The following is a 9,051-nucleotide window of genomic DNA, read 5'->3' on the forward strand; positions in this document are numbered from 1 at the left end:
AGCGTGTCGGCGGCCTCGTTGCCGGCTCGAAGGACGTGGTGAAATTCACAACCTTTGAAGTCGCCGATCAACTGCTGGACGAGAAAGCAATAGTTGGCCATGTTTCGTCTCGGGTGTCCCACTCGCCAGTGACTTGCTACACCACCAAGTTGGAGTCGCCGAAGCATAGAATGCGTTGGACGCCGATATCGCTGGCTAGCCGGAGACCTTGGGTGAGCGCCTCGTACTCCACCAAGTTGTTCGAGGCGGCGGAGTGGATCTTGATATGTCTCCAACGTATCTATAATTTTTTATTGTTCCATGTTTTTATATTATCATTCTTAGATATTTTATGATCATTTTATAGCAACATTGTATCATTCCTTCGCAAAAAATCCATATCAGATGAGGTCCAAATGCCATGAAACTGTACGGAGATTTTTTACCACTAGGAAACTTAGGAGCCAAGAATGAGCAGCAGACGAGGCCCACGGGGGGCACTATACATGAGGGCACGCCATAGGCCCCTGGCGCGGCATGATGTCTAGTGGGCCCCTTGGGCACCTCCTGCACCGCCTGTGAGCTCTATAAATACCCCAATATTCAAAAAACCTAGGGTAGTCGACGAAAAATCATTTCAGCCGCCGCAAGTTCGAGAGCCACTAAATCCAATCTAGAGCCCATTTTGGAGAGGAACACGATCACAAAGGGGTTCACCAACCTCATTGGTGCTCCTTCGATGATACGTGAGTAGTTCATATCAAACCTACGGGTTTGTAGGAACTAGTTTGATGGTTTTCTCTCTCGTTTTATTTCTCAGTACAATGGTCTCTTGGAGACCCATATGATGTAACTCTTTCTTTTGTGGTGTGTTTGTTGGGATCCAATGAACTGTGATTTTATGACCATATCTATGAAAAAATATTCATGCTTGATTATTATAGCCTCGTATTTCTTCTCCGATATTTGGTTTTTGAGTGGCGAACTTGATCTTTTGTCTTGCAATGGGAATAAGTGCTTTGTGATGGGTTCGATCTTGCGATGCTCAATCCGAGTGACAGAAAGAGACACGACACGCATGCATCATTGCTATCAAGGATAAAACGATGGGCTATATTCCTACGTGAATAGATCTTGTCTACATCATGTCATCATTCTTAAGGCATTACTATGTTTCTCCATGAACTCAATACACTAGATGCATGTTGGATAGCAGTCGATGTGTGGAGTAATAGAAGTAGATGCTCGCAAAAGTTGGTCAATTTGTCTTGGACATGATGCATATACACATGATCATTTTCTTGAATATCGTCATAATTATTTGCTCTTCTATCAATTGCCCAACAGTAATTTGTTTACTCACCATTTGCTATTTTCTCGACAAAAGCCACTAGTGAAACCTACGCCCCCCGGTCTACTTCACATCATCTATTTGCAATCTCTACTTTGCTATTTGTGTTTCTATTTTATTTGCTCATTTATTTTCAGATCTATATTATAAAAAAAATCCAAAATACCTTGTTGTGTTCTATTTTCTATCACTCTTATTTGCATCTATCAATCTATCCTTACTTTACCCACGAGGGATTGACAGCCCCTCCATGCGTTGGGTTGCGAGGATTTGCTATTTGTGTGCAGGTACTCCTTACATAGTCTTGTGGATCTTCCTACTGTATTGATACCTTTGTTTCTTAGCTAAGAGAAATACTTGCCTTCGATGTGCTACATAACCCTTTAAGCTTGGAGGGAAACTAATGCATCAGCGAAGAGTAGCAAGATTTCTAGCACAGTTGCCACAGAAAATTGAGTCAAGATCTATCAGGTTTCTACACACAAATCTCATCTCCTCGCAATTACATTATTTTCCATTTGCCTCTCATTTTTGTCTCCCCACTTCACAAAATCTGCCCTTTTACTTGCCTTCCCGTTTGCCATTTTCTTGCTAGATCTCTTGTTTGCTTCTGTTCTTGCTTATGTAGTCACGATGACTCAAGAAAACAATAAGTTCTGTGTCTTTTCCAATACAAATAACAATGATTTTATTAGCACTCCTATTGCTCCTCCCGCCACTAGTGCTGAGTCTTCTGATATTAATGCCGCTTGTTGAATCTTGTTATGAAAGAGAAATTTTCCGACACTCCTAATGAGGATGTCGCGTCCCATAAAAACACTTTCGTAGAATTGTGTGATATGCAAAAGAAGAAAGATGTGGACAATACTTTCGTCATGCTGAAATTATCTTCGTTCTCTTTGCGTGATCATGTTAAAATTTGGTTTTCATCTTTGCCACGAAATAGTATTGATTCTTGGAACAAGTGCAAAGATGATTTTATCACAAAGTATTTTCCTCCTGCAAAAATTATTTCTCTTAGACATTAGATTATGAATTTTAAAAAGGTAGCGGGTAATGATCTTTCCTAGTAGCCTTATTTAATTTCCTGAAATCAATTACCATTCAATATCATGTAACAATTCTTTGCGGGGTCAATTCATCTTTATCATTAGGAACAATGGTAATACCTCCTTTTTTAGGGACACAATGAGTGGGTCTAACCCATCTACTACCAGCAATAGGATAAATTATACCTACCTCCAAAGCTTTAGTATTTCATTTCTTACCAGTTCCTTCATTTCAGGATTTAATCATCGTTGGTGATCAACAACTGGTTTAGCATCAGGCTCCACATTGATTTCGTGCTGACATAGGGTGGGACTAATGCCCTTAAGATCATCAAGAGTATATCCAATAGCAGCACGGTGCTTCCTCAGAGTTCTCAATAATCTCTTTTCTTCATGCTCTGAAAGGTTGGCACTAATAATAACATGATGTATCTCCTTTTCATCAAGATAAGCATACTTTAAAATGTATCAGGTAATTGTTTAAGCTCATACACGGGATTACCCTTAGGTGGAGGAGGATCCCCGAGTATTTCAACAGATAGGTTGTGTTTCATAATAGGCTTCTAATCAAATAAAATCTTATCTATTTCATTCCTTTCATTCATACGCATATCATTTTCATGGTTTAGCAAATATTGTTCTAAGGGATCGGTAGGACGCACAACGATAGAAGCGAGACCAATAATTTCATCTTTACTAGGCAATTCTTTGTCATGGGGTTGTCTACGAAATTTAGAGAAATTGAACTCATGAGATGCATCCCCAAAACTTACAGTAACCGTTTCTTTTTCACAATCAAACTTACATTAACTGTATTCAAGAAGGGTCTACAGAATACGATGGGAAAAAAACATCTTGTGGGGAACCAAGAACAAGAAAATTAGTAGGATACTTTATTTTCCCACACAAGACTTCAACATCTCTAACAATCCCCATTGGTGCAATAGTATCTCTATTAGCAAGCTTGATGGTAACATCAATTTCCTCTAATTCGGCCGGTGCAATATCGTTCATAATTTACTGGTATAAGGTAAAGGGAATTGCACTCACACTAGAACCCACATCACATAAGCCATGATAACAATGATCTCATATTTTAACACAAACAACATACACGCCAACAATAGGTCTATGTTTACCTTTAGTATGAGGTCTAGAAATTCTAGCAACTTCATCACAGAAATGAATGACACGCCCATCAATATTATCAACCAAGAGATCTTTAACCATAGCAATACTAGGTTCAACTTTAATTTGTTCAGGAGGTATAGGTGTTCTAGTACAACTCTTACGAACCATAGTTGAAGCTTTAGCATGTTCCTCTATCCTAACAGGAAAATGTGGTTTCTCAATATAAGCAGTAGGAATAACAGGATCAACATTATAAATAATAGTTTATTCTTCAACTTTGATAGGTTCAACCACTTTAACCAATGGGAGGATGATATTTAAACCACTTCTCCTTGGGGAGATCAATATGAGTAGCAAAAGATTCACAGAATGAAGCTACTACCACAGGGTCAAGTCCGTATTTAGTGCTAAAATCACGAAAAGCATCAGTGTCTATAAATGATTTTACACAATCAAACTTAAGGCTTATACCTGACTCATTAACTTCGTCGAGTTCCAAATCTTCAGAGTTGTGTTTAATTATTCGCAATAAGTCCCATTTGAATTCAATATCTTTCTTCATAAAGGAACCAGCACAAGAAGTGTCGAGCATGGATTGATCATTAAGAGAGAGCCGAGCATAAAAATTCTGAATAATTATTTCTCTCTGGAGCTCATGATTGGGGCATGAATATAACATTTACTTAAGCCTTCCCCAAGGTTGAGCGATTCTTTCTCTTTCACGAGGCCAAAAATTATAAATATAATTCCGATCACGATGAACCAGATGCATAGGATAAAACTTCTGATGAAATTCCAATTTCAATCGGTTGTAATTCCATGATCCAATAATATCACATAGCCTATAACATGTCAACGCCTTTTCCTTCAAATATAAAGGAAAGACCTTATTCTTGACATCATCCTCGGGCAGACCTGCAAGCTTAAATAATCCACAAACTTAATCCACATAGATTAGATGCAAATCAGGATGTAGGGCGCCATCTCCTGCATAAGGATTAGCTAACAGTTTTTCTATCATACCCGAAGGAATTTCATCATAATTATTTTCAATAGGTGCAGCAGGTTGAGGAGCATCTCTTTGTGCTTCCGGTCGGGGTGAAGATACCCCGAACAAGCCCCTCAAAGGATTATTTTCCATAGTGATAAGTGACAGTAAATTTCAGCAGGGTATATAAATTTTTCCTTACCAAGTTCCACTCACTAAAGGCACTTCACTCCCCGGCAACGGCGCCAGAAAAGAGTCTTGATGACCCACAAGTGTTGGGGATCTATCATAGTCCTTTAGATAAGTAAGAGTGTCGAACCCAACGAGGAGCAGAAGGAAATGACAAGCGGTTTTTAGTAAGGTATTATGTGCAAGCACTTAAATTATCGGTAACAAATAGTTTTATGATAAGGCAATACGTAAGGGGTAGCAAGTAACAAATGTAAAAATGGTGCAGCAAAGTGGCTCAATCCTTTTTGTAGAAAAGTACAAGCCTAAAAAAACTCTTATATAAAGAAAAGTGCTCCTAAGGACACATGGGAATTTATGTCAAGCTAGTTTTCATCATGCTCATATGATTCGCGTTCGTTACTTTGATAATTTAATATGTGGGTGGACCGCTGCTTGGGGTGCTGCCCTTACTTGGACAAACATACCACTTATGATTAACCTCTCTCGCAAGCACCCGCAACTACAAAAGAAGAATTAAGATAAATCTAACCATAGCATGGAACCTATGGATCCAAATCAGCCCCTTGCGAAGCAACACATAAACTAGGGTTTAAGCTTCTGTCACTCTAGCAACCGATCATCTACTTATTACTTCCCAATGCCTTCCAATAGGCCCAAATAATGGTTAAGTGTCATGTAGTCGACGTTCACATGACACCACTAGAGGAGAGACACCATACATCTTATCAAAATATCGAACACATACCAAATTCACATGATTACTTATAACTAGACTTATCCCATGTCCTCGGGAACAAATGTAACTACTCATGAAGCATATTCATGTTCATAATCAGACGAGTATTAATAATCATTGAGGATCTGAACATATAAGCTTCCATCTAATAAACCAACTAGCATCAACTACAAGGAGTAATCAACACTACTAGCAAACCACATGTACCAATCAGAGGTTTTGAGACAAAGATCGGATACAAGAGATGAACTAGGGTTTGGAGAGGAGATGGTGCTGATGAATATGTTGATGGATATTGACCCCCTCTCGATGAGAGGATCATTGGTGATGACGATGGCTTCGATTTCCCCTCCGGGAGGGAACTTTCCCCTGGGGAATAGCTTCGCCGGAGCTCTAGATTGGTTCTGTCAAAGTTCCACCTCGAGACGGCGACGCTTCATCCGGAAAGCTCTGTTATGATTTTTTCGAGGTCAAACCCTTCATATAGAAGAATATGGGCACCGGAGGCCTGCCGGGGGACCCACAAGCCTGCAGGGCTCGACCAGGGGTAGGTTGAACCCCCTGGCTTGTGACCTCCTGGTGGGTCCTGTCTGGTATTTCTTTCGCCCAATATTTTTTATATATTCTAAAACAATTCTTTGTAGCTTTTCAGGACTTCTGGAGTTGTGCAGAATAGTCTCTCAGGTCTGCTCCTTTTCAAGTCCAGAATTCCAGCTGTCGGCATTCTCCCTCTTCTTGTAAACCTTGTAAAATAAGAGAGAAAAGGCATAAGTATTGTTCCATAATGTGTATTAACATCCCATAATGCAGTAAACATTCATATAAAAGTATGATGCAAAATGGACGTATCACGCGGTTGTTGACAACTAACGGGAAGAGGTCTCTCCGACCGCAACTGCCCGTGTGCCGGCTATCGCGGCGATGATTTGCATTGGCAGGTGAAGATGTCTGGTGTGTGTCTTGCCGGCTAGCTATAGGTCGGAGAGAGTCAATGAGTTCATTGTTTGTCCTCGAGCAAGAACCAGCCGGGTCGCAGAATGACTGAGTCAGCTACTCCTGCTGCGTGTTGGCAGCCTCCACAAGAACACAGATGCGCTCCTGCTGCACCTCGCTCAAAAGGTAGCAACATTTGAATCTTGGTGGAACCAATATACACAACTCGGTGGAACCGAAAAGGTGACTAACGTTCACATGGCACAACTCAGTGCCACTGATACAGAAACTCGGAAGTACCGATTTTGTGTACCGAGCAAGAGAAGGTTGGCCACCCAAACTCGATAGCACCGATGTGAATCTTGGTTGTACCGAGATGGTGGGATGGCATAAGACCTGTCTAAGTGTAAAATCGGTATAGCCGAGTGAGAAATGTTGGTGGCACCGGTTGAAAGCACAATTGCTCCCTGGGTTGGTTTTGATAATTGATCACAACATATGCATCATTGGACTAATGTGTTTTCCAAGTATATTTCAGAAAAGTTCAATAGATTCTATGTGTTTTCCAAGGAATAATAATTGCTCAAGCTTCAAGCTAGAATACTCTTCATTTTATATTTGTGAGAAATCACCTTTCAGTCCATAGGAAAGCCAATACTATTAAAAGGGGGTGAGGTAGTAAAATGAATTGATTGCTCAAATGTTATAAGTTAGCCATCAATTTCCACATTCACAAATTTGGTGTCACAAACATTGCCACATTGGATCCACCAAGTTTGAAGCTAAGACACAACCCTACCCATTTCCATCAAATCGGTGCAACCGAAACTGCATAGGTGCTATCGATTTTAGTGTGACCAACATTTTGTTGCCAAGATAAACAAAATCAGAATTTCCTAGTTTGAGTATCGGTGCCACCGAGTTTGGCCATCTGTCCGTTAGTCACCTTTTTGGTGCCATCGAGTTCTATATATCGGAATCACCGAGATTCAAAAGTTCACCACTTTAGTGCTAACCGGTACCACCGAATTGTCCACGTTGGTGTCACCGAGTTTGCTCTTTTGTGTGTAATGGTTGGATTTTGGCTGCTGCCTATATATACCCCTTCACCAACCTCTCATTCGTGGCAGAAGCACTCAGTACACACACTTCATTTCCAGATCCATTTTCTAGGAGATAACCACCTACTCATGTGTTGAGATCAATATATTCCAATCCTTTCATTTGAATCTTGATCTCTAGGCTCCCCAAATTGCTTTCCGCCAAATCAACCTCGCGTACCCATGCATATTCTGTGTGAGAGAGATTTGTGTTAAGGAGACTATCTTTAGAAGCACAAGAGCAATGAGTCCATTAATATACCCCATCTATTACCTTTTGGAGGGTGGTGCCTCCTAGATTGGTTATGTGTTGCTTGGGAGCCTCCTACTTCATGTTGTAGAGTTGAACCAAGATGTTTGTAAGGGCAAGGAGATCGCCTACTTCGTGAAGATCTACCATGAGTAAGGCTAGTCCTCCGTGGATGGAAGCCGTGGTGGGATAGACAAGGCCGCTTCTTTGTGGACCCTCCGTGTGTGGAGCCCTCCGTGGAATCTCGCAGTCGTTACCCTCCGTGGGTTGAAGACTCCACTAACATGGACGTACGATAGCGCCACCTATCGAAACCATGCCAAAAATTGTCGTGTCAACGTCATGCGTTTGATCTCCCTACCTTACTCCTCTACTTTATACTTGCATGTTTTACTTTCCGCTGCTATAGTATTAGAACTGCACGTGTAGGCTGTACTTGATTTGTGATAACTGTCGTAGCTGCCTCTCAAGTAAAATTGGGAAAAGGCAAATATTTTATCTTGTCAAGTAGTCTAATCACCCCCCCCTTCTAGACATACTTTCGATCCTACAAGTGGTATCAGAGCTTTGGTCTCCATTTCATTGGTTTAGCAACCTAGCAAAGTATGGCATCTAGTGAGGGAAATTATCATCGTAGAGGTCCTTACTTCGATGGCACTAATTTTGCTAGTTGGAAGCATAAAATTAAGATGCACATTCTTGGCTTTAATCCTCATGTTAGGGCTGTTTTTCGTGTTGGTGTGCAAGGTAACTTCTTTGGAGAAGGGCATGAACCAGATCGTGATGTGACAACTTATGAACTGAAGATCTTGCAACTTAATGCTCAAGCCCGCGATATCATCTTCAACTTCATTTGTCCCGAAGAATTCAACAAAATCAGTCGTCTTGAGAATGCAAAAGAGATTTGGGATACTTTGGTTGAGATGCACGAAGGTACTGATTCTATCACATAATCTAAGTTGGATGTGCTTCAAAGTTAACTTGACAAGTTCAAGATCAAGGATGGTGAAGGAGTCGCGGAAATGTACTCTAGGCTAGCTCTCATCACCAATGAGATTGCCGGCTTAGGAAGCGAAGAGATGACCGACAAATTCATCATCAAGAAGATACTTACAACTCTTGATGGAAAGTATCACACAGTGTGCACATTGATCCAAATGATGCCAAATTACAAATATCTCAAGCCAAATGAAGTCATTTGTAGGATTGTTTCTCATGAGATGTCACTTAAAGACAAAGATGAGCTGCACAACAAGTCAAGCGGTGCTTACAAAGCTTCATGTGATGCTCCCGCTACTTCAGAACACAATCTTGTCACTAATCAAGAGATAAGCCTCATGGT

This window comes from Hordeum vulgare, chromosome 2H (assembly GCF_904849725.1).
Source record: "Hordeum vulgare subsp. vulgare chromosome 2H, MorexV3_pseudomolecules_assembly, whole genome shotgun sequence".
Taxonomy (NCBI): domain Eukaryota; kingdom Viridiplantae; phylum Streptophyta; class Magnoliopsida; order Poales; family Poaceae; genus Hordeum; species Hordeum vulgare.